Here is a 13,880-nt window from a genome sequence, read left to right as displayed (position 1 = left end):
TATTTACCGAGCTGAGCTACTCTTAATAGTCCTAGCATTGTGTAACGTGCCCCAAGATCTATCAGTGGTGATTGTTTTAACAGACTGTCTCTCGGTCTGTACTGCCTTAAACTCACAAACTTTTTGCGTACTCACTCATTCCTAGACATGTGTGACTCGTTTGATTAGTTTGGGTACCAGGCCAGAGGGGTTTAGCTCTCAATGAGCATGCAGATGCTCTAGCTGTATCTTTCCTTGATTGTCCTGTTTTACCTATTTTGCCTACTTCAGAATATATCACAGCAGCACGCTTTGAAAAACGATGATTCTTCACTTCCGATGATTCTTTCATTTAGCGCAGTCGCATTTGGTTTTAGCTACAGGAGCGTTTTTATCGCTGTTACAAATTTCTTACGAGAATCTAAAAGAATGAAATCTAAAAATGGATACGTTCAGTTGTTCTATGTATAAAATATTTTGTGTGTTTATTCGGTTTTTTTTTCAAGTTTTTTGTTTGTTTAAAGATCTAGCACTTTTAACCTATTATCTATATCAGCTAATTTATCCAACCCTCCCTATCAAGAAGTGAATTTAAAACGCAAGGCAACGTCCCAGTGATGGCCTATCCCCCTAGGTAAGTTGCGCCAAGGTGTTAAGGAACCAAGAAACCAGCAAAACATTACCGCTGGTTTCAAATACATCTAATCCACTGCCTCCACGATATGTGTCTCTTCTTTTTTGTAACATATTTGGAGGAGGTGGTACGTTCTCCGTCCTCACCACGAAGCTTTGCAATGGCCGCGCCATTCAGTCTCTGGCCATGGCTACCAATGGCAACAACCCGTCAGCATCTCCATCTGTAGCTCCAGCCACTACATACCTGACAATGCCCTACCCCCGTGATCCCGGCACGTTCTCCGCACAACCTGGGCTTGATGTTGACTCCTGGCTCCGTATGTGCAGACATGTTAGCCAGACACACAGATGGGATCCTACCATCATGCATGCGAACGTGAAAGCTTACTTGGACAGCACCCCATGTGTTTGGTTTGATGTCCATGAGACTGAGCTCACAAGCTGGGATATCTCCAAGGAGCGACTACGCGACATCTTTGGAGACCCGTCCAGTGGCCAAATAGAAGCGCGAATAGAACTCGCCACTCGTGTGCAGTCCTCAACTGAGTGATATGTGTCGTATATACAGGACGTTCTAACGTTGTGCCTGAAAGTCGACGAGTAAATACGAGAAAGAGTGATATAGTGGGCCACATACTCAAGGTCATCGTGAACGACGCCTTTCACTTGTTCGTGCACACCAACGTCACAACCGTAGATATGATTATTAAGGAATGCCGCCGCTTAAAAATGGCAAAAGCCACCGTAATCTGCCTCAATTTACGTGGCTACGAAACACGGCTGTTACATCAACCTGCACCGATCACGGTGCCGAACCACACATGCAGGACAGCGTTGACACGTATAGCTCAAAGAGAGTTTTGGGTGTCAAGTCCGGCGCTGTTTCTTCCACATGCACTCGATCATGGCGCCGCACAAACACCTCCGGTGGTCTCCGTTATTCAAGCTGGCGTGAGGCAGAAAATTGCAAAGCTCGGTTTTCCTAAGGCCGGCCCTGGGTGGCAACCCTCCATCATATCAATGACAATAAATGCCCCACGCCACGACTCATTTTCGTCCGCGATCCCGCAATCCGATCGAATCGAAAACTGCAGAAGACAAACCGATCTACTTCCGCTGCCATCGAGTTGGCCAGACTTCCCGCTACTTCTGCAGCCCAAAAACTGGAGCCCATTTTCCTCTTCTCGCACATACGAGGACTGCCGTCGGTATTAGCCCAGTCGTGTATACCTTCCTGCCGGCGTCCATAACAGTCGCTCCGCTGCTGGTTCACCGTCACCCCAAAGCCACCATTCCCCATCGCTTCAACTACGCCGCTATCTGTCGCCGGTCAACTATGGATCCTCTCTGACGGAAAACTAGATCGTGCAGCTTCGGCAGGGTGTGCTGCATCAATAGCGCCTCATCCAAATCTTCCGTTGACGTTCCCCACTAATACGAACTTGCGTTTACTTAGCCTTTAGTCGTGTCCCCCAAGGCGAAGTGCAACAATTTTGCCTTCAATAAAATTGAAAAACGAAAAAAATGAAAATGTAATAGAGGTGAATGTTGATGGTATTTCTTTGACGGCGTTAGTTGAGGCCTTGGCTCCAGTGTCCATAATAAGTATTCATCTGTGTCGCCTACTCAAAAGCGTCCTCACGCCTGCAGCGACTAAAGCCCTCCGTGTCGCTGATGGTGGAACTGTAGCCATCACTGGAACGTGTACCGCTCGTGTTAGCATTGCCGGCCGCCATGTCCCCGTTTTATTTATGGTGCTTGAGAATTACCCTTACGACCTAATCTTCGGCATGGGCTTCCTACCGTCGCATTCTGCCCTGACCGATTGCGCCGCCGGTACTCTCTGCCTAGAACTTCCTCTTCTCCCGGATTCTCAGCCTAAACTCCCGAACAGCCTGAGCACCACTGACTTTTTCCGGATACCACTTAAACCTTTCACATTAGCGGATTTGGCAACCCGCTCTCCTGTGCTAGACGGTGGTTAAATCGTGACGCTGATTTCTGATATTCTCCTGGCGCGTTACATTACTGTCCCACACTCCGTCGTAACCATGGCCTCTAACCGAACATATTTACCTGTTATCAAGTTCGGTTTCATAAAACAAGTGCTACCTCAAGGAATATCGGTCGCCACGGTAAAACCCTAATTGACGACCAGGTCACCTGTTTTGCGGCAGACGTATGTCCCGATCACTCACGTCACTCACAGGATGCCACGTGCCTGGATGCAACTTTACGCTCCATGATGGCCCCGGACCTCGAACCTGAGAAGTAAGCCACGCTCTGCCACTTTCTGGCTTCATACCGCGACATATTTGACATAGACATCTGTCAACTCGGGCAGACTTCACTCGTCCAGCACCGCATTAACACAGGTGATTCTCATCCTATTCATCGGCGACCATACCGGGTGTTTGTCACCGAGCGTAACGTAAGTCAACAAGGAGTGATTAAGATGCTAGCCAAATGAAAAATTGACCCCTCTTCGAGCCCTTGTGCTCGTTAAAAAGAAAGATGGTACGTGGCACTTCTGCGTTGATAACCGCCATCTGAATAGAATCATGAAAGAGGACGTTTACCCTTTACCCCGTATCGGCGACGCTCTTGATTGTCTCCACTGCGTACGATACTTTTCTTCAATAGACCAACGTTCCGGCTACTGGCCGATTGATGTCGACGAAAAAGACCAAGAAAAGACTTCGTTTGTAACTCCAGATGGCCGAAATAAGTTCAAGGTTATGCCATTTGGGCTATGCAACGCTCAGCCACGTTCGAGCGCATGATGCACTCTCTGCTCCAAGGTTTCAAATGGTCAACATGTCTTTGTTATCTTGACGATGTCGTTTTATATCCTCCAACACCTGAGACTCACCTTCAGCGTTTGTCAGCTATTCTGGACACTTTCCTCACTGCAGGCTTTCAAATAAACTCGTCGAAGTGCCACTTCAGACACCGGCGAATGACAGTGTTGGATCATCTTGATGATTGATGATGATTTGTGGGGTTGAGCGTCCCAAAACCACTATATGATTATCACAGACGCCATTGTCGAAGGCTCCGGAAATTTCGGCAACCTGGGGTTCTTTAACGTGCACCCGAATCTGAGCACACGGGCCTACAACACTTCCGCCTCCTTCGGAAATGCAGCTACCGTAGCCGGGATTCGATGCTGCGTTCTGCGAGTCAGGAGCAGAGTACCTTATCCACTAGACCACTGTGGCGGGGCATTGCGTTACCTTGTCGACGCCTCTGGTGTGCAGCTGGAGCAGGAGAAAATTCGTGCAGTCACGAGTTTTTCTCCAGTCAGTCAAAGACGTCCCGAGTTTTGTAGGACTTTGTTTCTATTTAAGAAGGTTTGTGAAAGATTTCGCAACCATCGCTCGACCACACACTAAGCTTCTAAAAAAATACGTCACATTTACGTGGGGTATCGACCAAGCTGCTGCTTTTTCTCACCTAATCCCGCTACTGACGGCTCCACCTATATTGGCTCACTTTGACCCATCCGCTGCGACATAAGCCCGAACCGATAGTAGTGATCACGGGATTGGAGCTGTCGTAGCCCAACGCCAACGGGGACAAGACCGAGTTGTCGCCTACGCTAGCCGCCTCCTCACAGCTTCTGTCATCTATTGCATTCCAAAGCGTGAATGCCTTGCTCTTGTTTGGGCCGTCACAAAGTACCGCATATATTTATACGGCACAAACTTCTCTAATAACTGACCATCATGCGGTCTGTTGGCTTACGTCACTGAAGGATCCTAATGGCTGGCTGGGGCACTGGACTCTGCCACTGCAACTTTATACCTAAAGAGTGACGTACAAGTACGGACGCCTACAGCACAACGCAGAATTTCTGTCCAGATACGTGGTTGCTGAGTCGAGCACTATGCCTGACGCCGACCCCGACCCTTGCGTGTTTTCCCTTTCGCAAATGACATGCATCGCTGACGAGCAGCGCCGCGAATCGTCCTTGCGTGCAATCGTTGAGCGCCTTGAATCAACATCTTCCAATCAGTCCCATCGCTCATTCGGGCTTCACGATGATGTATTATATCGCCGGATGTACCGGCCCTGCTGCTTGTCATTCCGTAACACCTCTGCTTGGAAGTTCTGCATAAACTTCATGACCTTCCGAGACGACATATTGACATTCTAGGGAGTGACGCGCGTGTGGTCCAGACAAGGTTGTCTATGCTCGATCGCTAGTCAACTGGTCACGCCATCGCCGCTGGTTTCAAATGCATCTAATCCACAGCCTCGTCGATGCGGCGTCTCTTCTTCTCCGTAACAATATCAGTTCCAGAAATTACACAAGGCAGACCCTGCGCTACCCGGCGAATCCCACGGAGAGAGTTCAATATACCAGAACTTTTGAAGCTTATTCCTCTCCACTTCAATCAGTATAGAATTAATAGAAGCGCACAACGTAGCACAGTATGAACGACTTTCTAAGACTAAAACGGGCAGGTACATCCTCGAAAAACTGGGAATCCACTATCACACGCAGCAAGGCGAAAAAGCCGACATAACCGTGATGGTGAGGGAAAAGATAGTGATTCCGCCGTTGCCCAAAAATATGCACCCGGAACATCACACCGGCCGAAGAAACCAGAGAGCGCAGGACTTGCAGAGAAAATTCGGAAATTGCAAGGAAGCGGTATTCGTGGACGCGGCCAGATACGCGCGAAGGTGTGGTTACGTGGCCGCGGTGGTCGACGGTAAAGGGACATGCATGACGAGTGTTACGGTGCAAACGCCACTGACCGAGACGGCCGAGGAGGTGGCCATAGCACTCGCGGTGGCGACCACTGAGGCCGAAGTAGTAATTAGTGACTCGCAAGCAGCGATACGCAACTATGCGAACGGTCGTGTCTCCCGAGAGGCGCTGCGAATCCTAATGACTAACGAAGACAAAATTCGGGAAAAAAATGACACTTTCGTCATATGGACCCCCGCACACACACAAACCCCGCTGGCCGGCAACGAGGCGGCGCACGCGGCGGCTCGAGCACTCACGAACCGAGCCGTTGCGAACGCCGACGCCGCCTTGGACGAAGTTCCACGCGGGGGGGAGTGGGAGTGGGGGGACCGCATGACTAGTTACCACGAAATAACGCAGCACTATAAGCTAGAAAGGCGAAAGTACCCTCCGCCACACAAGAGGTTAAATAAAAAACAGGCAGTTGCGTGGCGACAACTGCAAACATATACTTATCCGAATCCAGTTCTCTTTAGTCTCTGTTACCCTGATCTGTATTTAACAGAAAAATGCAAGGTTTGCGATGAAAGGGCGACACTTTCACATATACTATGGGAATGCTCGAGTTTAGATGAAAGCAACGATGAAAACCACGAAGAGGCAGTTTTGGACCGCAGGACACGCTGGGAGGGGGCTCTGCTCAGCTCCTCATTCGAACAACAACTGTGGGCCGTCCAGCGAGCCGAGGAAGCCGCCCGAGCCCAAGGGCTCGTGGCCGACGCCTAGGCCCGCCCCAAATCAACTTCGCTGGACTTCATAAATAAAGTTATTCTTCTTCTTCTTCAATCAGTATACAAGCTTCTGCTTTGCCTCAAGCTATTTCTTTCTCTTTCTTCCTCTTTATCCTTTTTTCACCCCCTTCCACGTCCGCTTTTGCTGTCACAAAGTGGAAGAAATATGAACAAAAGAAACGCCGCTTGTAGAAGATGAGCTTAAGACTGAAGCAAGAGACGTGCAAACGAGAACATGAGTTGAAAAAAAAAATGTCGGATAGTTGTACACAGCAAGTGGTACCTCATTTCAACATAAAAGTGTAGCTCTGGATGCCTAGATACATGCAACCATTTACAGAATCAGCGACATCGGCTTGGATTTTGTTTGAACAGAAGTGCGAGGAGCCGTCTTTTGCGTGAGACACATGGTCTCGAAGATAAGAACGAGAAAGATTTATTTTCAGTATTTTCGAGGTTTCAGTGAAATATCGCTAACAATCTTTGTCACATCGATGTTGCTTGAATGAACATTTGAAGGATGATATTAGCACTTGTGTTTTTTTTTGTAAAATTGATGCAAATGTGTCGAGGTGCTTTTGATGTGTATTGTACCTCGGGTTAAGATTGGTTGTACACTGTTTGTGACAACGCGAAGTAAGGATGAGCGTTTAGACGAACTGTGAGGGATTATGCGCTTGATGGCTAGTGTTTCGTTTCTTTTGCCACGCAGTTGGAATAAGAGTAATTGAAGTGCTCAGGAGAACCCAGCGGTTTTTTCAGAGGCGTTAGCGTAGGCAGGTATTTTTAACCAAACGAACATGTGATAGGCTGGTGTTTGTTTCCTATGTTGTGTTGTCTTTCTTTGAAGAAATATTGAGTGAGTGATCATATGAACGGATCATTAGGGTTTCCCTGACATTGGGGTAGGAGCCACCATAGTCAATATCTATTTAGGTTACAGCATAGGCCAAGGTTTCGGGAAATCTAGTGAGCGTAATATCTTAGCAATGGAGGATTATTGGCGGCCTAAGACAAAAACAAACGGTAGGAGAATTTGGCACTCACTGAATGCAAGCTTGTTCATTGATCGCAAGCGGCTTTACCGATGATATCCGCGTTACATAAATGACGAAATCGATCTAGGATCTAAAGAATAAAGCTGCCTTCTGAAGCTTGAAGGCCGTAGTGATCAGCCTTTTAGTCTTGAATAAAACTCATGATTACGACCTAGAATTCAGAAACCAGGGCGACGTGAGTAATCGAGACCTAGGTGCCATTCTGTATGAAGGAAAATGATGGTAATGAACATCCCATGTTATACTTGAGCCGGAAGTTGATCTTTCGCGCGATAGCAGCCTGCAATTCAAAAAGAGTGTCATTCATTGTGTCGGCTATTCAAAGAAGCAGTGTTATCTTGGAGGTGCCAATTTGACAGTAGAGGCATACCATTGTCCGTTTACATGGCTGGAAACGACAACATGGCAGAACAGTCACCTTTCGTAGTGAAGCTTGATTCTATAATGTCATTTCGACATTAAATATTAGAAAATAAGCTTCACTAGAAAAGCTTGGGCGCACAGCCACGCCTTCTAAGCAATTCATGCGGGCCCTTCGCAGTGTCTCGAATACGATTTTTGAGTTTTTTTGTGCACCACACGGTGGGAATGTGTAATGCAGTATGTTTTGTTTGTCAGCATAAGTTAGTCGTTATGGCATTGAATACCAGAGTTTTCGTATAAACTGAATCATGAAAGTTTGTTTACCATCGCTTTTTTAGGTGTGTTTGCTCGCCGGGCGCCGAATGCTTGATTGTACATGTGGTGGAGTTACAGAGACACTGCAAAGTTTTCAGCAGTTGTTCAGACAATGCGACAAGCGAAGTCGAGTTTCTGGCATTCAAATGCGGAGCGTTTCGTCGTACTTTCAGGCAGCAACCGTGACTGTTTCCCTACGTGACTCATGTGGCGTAGGGGAGGCTGTTGTGACACTCGGTCGTTCATGATATGCTGCCTATGAGAAGCATAGCCGGGTGGGTTCTCAACACTCGAAATCCCTGCGCCTTTCTCTGAAACGAGCGTCCAGCGACAGGACACACCACAAAGGGATAAGTATTTGGGAGATTTGTACCGACAGCGAGCCAGCGCCCAAACAGTCGTTTCCTTCACAAGGTCTTGTTTGACGAGGCTGCCTGGCCGCCTGACCTTGTGGGTCGTGAGAAAGAAATTAAGCCACCAATCGTTTGCTAACATTTTAGAAAGAGATGGCAGTTAGGTACACGTCCGCCAGCTTGACTCACGGTAGATGCCTTCTTTCTTGAGTGAAAATGACCTAAGGAACATTCGTTTCAGCGAGTGCAACGACTCATCCATGACCGTGTGTTATTGTCTGGTGACTTGTGTGGTGGCTTTTCAATCGAGAAGAAGAAGTCTGACTGAGAGCTTAAAACGATGATGCAAAGTGCAAAATATTGTTCTGAAAAGTAGGTTAAGGTCTATCCTCCATGCTCTTGGATCCCTGAACTCTATTCTTTACATGTTGTAAATAGTTTTAACGTGCCAGTAATTGTGTTCATCTTTGTTTTCTCAACTTTCCAGCATCGTTCCCTTGACTGTAGAGTCTCAGTTCTACCAAATAGAGTCCGGGTCCGACGTATGCCTGACATTCCGGGAACCCTATCAGTGGGGACGCGTCGCTAGATCCCATGTTCACAACAGTAGCTAAAGAAATCAGTACATCTTATAACACCATTTGTATTTCAATGCGCTCGGGGCGCTTATTCTTTTCGGAAAATCTGTAAAGTCCTGTTTGAGCACTTAGGCCTGTTTCGTGAGTTAGAAGCCAAGAATAACGTGTTATACTGTAGCGAACTAATGTGGTCAATATTATTGTCGGGAAGATGACACAGATACAAAAAATAATGAAGAACACGCTTATTTATTTGTACTGCTAAACATCTGTATTCGCTTTCAACAAGCGTAGTAAATTAAAAAAGCCAACTACCATAAGGTGTGCCGTTCAACTCAAACAATAATTTATGAAGATGAACAAAGGCAGCATGGACTACTGCACCTGCGCTCGAAAGAACAAACACATAGTTGCTTATGAGCACTAGACTCACATCACACCTGCCTAAGCAACATTCCTTTTGAATGTCCACAACATTTGCAAAAACCAATGGAGTTTGCAGTCCCCAACAAACTCGCATTCTCGGAAGTAGCTGCAAGGAGCCTCAAACTTTCAATAAAATATTTTCATATCATGACGTTACATCGGAAATATAAATACTCGAAAATTGATTCCCAGAAACGCCCGCAGTTGTTGCAATGCTTGAGATTGGCATTAACGATGAAACGATGGTACCATCCAGGCTAAAACAAGATATGTTGACTTCGATGTTGCTTTGTAGCCACCGTTGATTTTTTTTTGCTAATCTAACCACAAATTCAGCCAGGTGATGACAGGGCTGCTAGATTACCACAATGTTTTATGAAAATAAATACTTACAAACACTCCTAAAACTCAATTGGTACTTATCTCAAACGCTCTGAAAAGCTCATAAACTATCCTAGAGTGGGTTACGAAATTTTGATGCAGAAATTTGACGGTAGCAACAAACACGTACTGCCTTTGCCTAGATAAACCACTCGATAGAACGATATGCCAACAAAAGATGACACCAAATATTCAAAGCATGAGCTTATCCTGTGCCCCTTCCATGTATCAGCAATTAATTTCGTTATTCCGATGAAACTACAAGCATTTATTTGGACATATAGTGTGTCTTGATAGCAGTATTTTTATCCTTTTTACGCTCTGTCAACGCTTGTTGGGATCACAACTTTCTCAAAACCTGGGACATTTTGCGTCACGTCGTGGCGTTCCGCTTTCAAAGACATTTCCTAGTACTGTTAAAAAAAGAGTAATAATGTGTGTTATGTCTTTGTGTACTACCTCTTTAAAATGCGGTAGTTCGCACGGCAAACTGCTTTCGCTCGTGTTAGGTAGTATAGAGCTGTTCACTGACCTCTTGTACCTTATAAACTACAAAATAGAAAGATACAGTTGGTCACAGCATTGAAAAAAAATCAGCTTCCCTCAGAGTAGGTCCTAATCGTTCAATGGCATATTTGCGAAAATGTTCCATCCTATATTTACGAATATTTTACTTCCCCGTACGAATACCAGCACAAGAAACCATCAGCAAAATTGTTTATAGAACTCGTCTTGCGGTTCTATAGCCGGAGCGCATACTATTTAGGTTATGCTCGACTATAAAGTTCTTACCAGATAGAGTGCGTTGTACACCTCGTCACTCTATGTAAAGTAGAATGCGTCAAGATTAAGACCTTTCGCTGTGTGCTCAGGAATTGTTTTTTTTTATTTCATCAAAAAATGCGGAAAATGAATAACTTTATTATGGCTAAAAACATAAATACGAGGGCATAGTGCATTACCATAATGAGCACTTTTTACTTGGATTCATCACCCTCTCTGGCGCACAGCCAAATGCTCGAGAGAATTCAGCCATGTTCCTCAAAGGAACAAGACATCGTGAGCGGTGTGGGGCATAGCGCGCATGTTGTTTGTCTGCGTCATACCAGGCACACCAAATGTTACACTGGCTGATGAAGAATAGTTGCTCCGGTGACTTGTCAAAGCCGGCTAGTTTTACCTTCCTGATGTCTTCGGGCAACGAGGCAAAGGCCTCATAAGCAAGTCTGGTGCCGACCAAGTCACCCAGGTTCTCCGAGTCCAAGTCATCATTCAAAACATCGCTCTTCAAAAAACGCAACCAATACCGCTGCAAAAAGAGTCGCATTATAGATAAGATTACTTAATAGAGTATTAATGGGAATACACAAACTAAGAATCGCAACTTGGCTTCGTAAGCTTGATTCTAGTGTTAAATGTAAATACTTCCCTATATTCGTTTCTTGCTTTAGCCGTGCCTTAACGCGAAGTTGAAAAATCTGTCTGGTAATTAAATACAATAAATACACTGGCGTAGCCGCCTGTCACAGAACGCATCATGCAAAGAGCATCAGCCGGCATTATATGTACCCGACTTTGGGTACATGCAAATTCATATAGATTGCGCGCTTTCGAATTAGCTTGAAATCACAGGTTCACTAATAAAAATTTTCGAAAGCACGTATTCAGGGCATGCATATTCATGAGAATTATGTCATCAAATAAGTGACCGAAAACGTCAACCTCATAGTCATCAGCATCGCAGCTTTGATAGCCCAAATCACGCCAAGCAAGAAGAAACACATCGAAGACGAAACGATCACAATATTGCACGTCGTTGTTGCTCGCCGCATTATTTTCGTGCCACCATTTTATACCACGCGTAAAGCGATGACAGAGAATAAACATACTCCTAACAGGCACCCAAAAGCTGCGTTACAACAGACTAATGTGATAAAACAGAAGAGTTCGTTGCTTTCTCTTGGAGTTTAGAACACATGTCTTGTTAGCCAGTGAGAACGCCTCAACATGACGTCACAAGAAAGCTCCTCAACACGATAGGGTAGATGCTTTCAGACAGTTATTGATAAGATGAAACGCGAGTGCAAGCCGAGTACGTTCTCAATAGCATGATTTTCAGGCGCACGCTAAGAACATCCACTCTACATATATCCGTCTACTCTACCACAATGTCAGCTGTGAATACTCTAGATACATACTACCCTATGTATGTACTACACAAATGCAAGCCCACATTTTTTGTTGAGACATGAGTGCAGGTACACTCTTGCAGTTATTGGCGCAAGCCCACTCCTCCCTTCGCACTTTGCGCCAGTAGCATAGGGGTGCGTCCCACCGGCGATCGCACAAACTGGAAAGTAATGCACTGCTCCGCAGATGGCCCTTCCAAAAATATTTCGTGTAGACACGGATATGGTAGCTAATGGCAATTGACATTGGCGCAAAGAAGTGACGTCTACAACATTGAATTCTTAGGCTGATTTTTATGATCGTGTGAGCATAATTTCTTGGTGTCATTGTATTGGAAATATTAACACTGTACACGTATCGCGGATCAAGCGCTATAAGAATGTGTCAGATAACGACCTTTAAAGCACCCGGACGGTGCCTCCGCCACTGGGGGTCATGCTGCGTGCCAGTGCAAGGAGACGAAGAAGACAGGCGCGAGCTAATCTCTGTGGCTGGCGCTGCTCGCTTTACCGGCTGTAAATACATCTCTGAATATCCCTCCGAGTCGGTCTCCTTCTCGTAACAATATATTATATTACTATTAACGTTTAATTGATACTAGTAATATAATAATCTTTATTGCTCCTTGTACTAGAAAGAGGTACAGATATTAGGCCTGTCAAAGCCACATTGGGCTTGAGCGGTGGTGCCTGGCAGCAGCGCAAAACAGCAATCCTTGAAGATTACATTTCCTTTGACAACATAAATACAAAAGATCAAAAGCAGCCAGGCAATTGGACGAGCGCCTTGCCTGGGACGATAAATAGATCATTCCGTTTGAGGAGCAATTCATAGTAGGAGTCGCACGCGGATTGATGTTATCACATGCACCTTCCAGGTGATGAATATGTGGAGCTTCTTCACATTTGCTTCAGCACTGTTCCTCGCTAGCGCTCGTGATATGTTAGTTGTGGAAAGAGCATACAGTATGCGTATAAACATTATCGATTTGGACTTTATGCAGAATATGACAGCGATGATGAAAGCCTGTAGAATGTGTCTAAATAATTTTTCTCTCAATCAAAAAGTATACAAAAATCTTCGAAGCAGGTCAGCTTTTCTATGGAGTGTTTCGTCCTATTTATTGTAAATAACTCGTCAGTTAGGAAACTGAAATGATTCGGGGCCCCTTCCTTTGGTTTCGTTCTCTAGTAAACTGCACTACACTCCCTTCCCTACAATTCTTGCAGGCTATGTCTCTGCGACATTTATCTCTTCATAAAGCACGAGTGCAGGGTGAGCTCTAAGCCTAGATTCTATCAGGATCTTGAGCTTGTGGGCTACACTTTTTATTTCTCATTGTGTCGTCGGTAACTCCCAAAGTACAGTAAAATCACAAGTTTTTCGCACGTGATGATCTCGTGAATTTCGAGGAAGAATGAGGGGGGGGGGCGAACGCAAGGCAAAGCAGGGTGGAAAATAAACGAACAACTCAACAGTATGTGCTCTAATCATGTCATGTTAATCTCTAATCTGGTTCCACGAAGAGTGCCAAAAGAACAAGAAACGATCAAGAAAATAAATGTTAATTGTTTACCACCAAAAACTGCTTTGCAGCCCTCATATAGATGGGGTATACAAACACGGACACAACAGAGCAGTCAAGACACCACAAACGCGACACTTGAAAATCATAAAGCTGAAAAGAAAACCAGGATGTGATGCATTTTATGCCCAGATTTTTCGCTCGGGTTGAAATAATACAAACGGCAGCGCGCTGCAGTTGTTGCGTGGCGGCGGCGGGTTCTCTCTGAGAACTTGGGTGGTGGAGTGAACGGCGTGAGCAAAAACGGGTGGTGGCGCACAGCCCTATCATTAGAACGTCCCCCCCCCCTCCCCCCCCCCCAAAAAAAAACGACAAGCGTGACTGTAATTTCTCTTGTGTGTGGGAGAACTTCAATTCCTTAGAAATCTGAGCTCACTGCGCCGAGGAGTCACTGTGCTGATAATTCAGAAACAGTGAATCAGCGACACCTTGACGCAAGGCAACGTTTGCTCAACGTCAACGCATGAACTGATGCGATCAACGCGAGGAACTCTCGCCTTCTAGAGTTCTATAAACCTGAAAG

Source organism: Rhipicephalus microplus, chromosome 3 (genome assembly GCF_043290135.1).
Source record: "Rhipicephalus microplus isolate Deutch F79 chromosome 3, USDA_Rmic, whole genome shotgun sequence".
NCBI lineage: Eukaryota > Metazoa > Arthropoda > Arachnida > Ixodida > Ixodidae > Rhipicephalus > Rhipicephalus microplus.
This window is presented reverse-complemented; position numbering follows the sequence as displayed.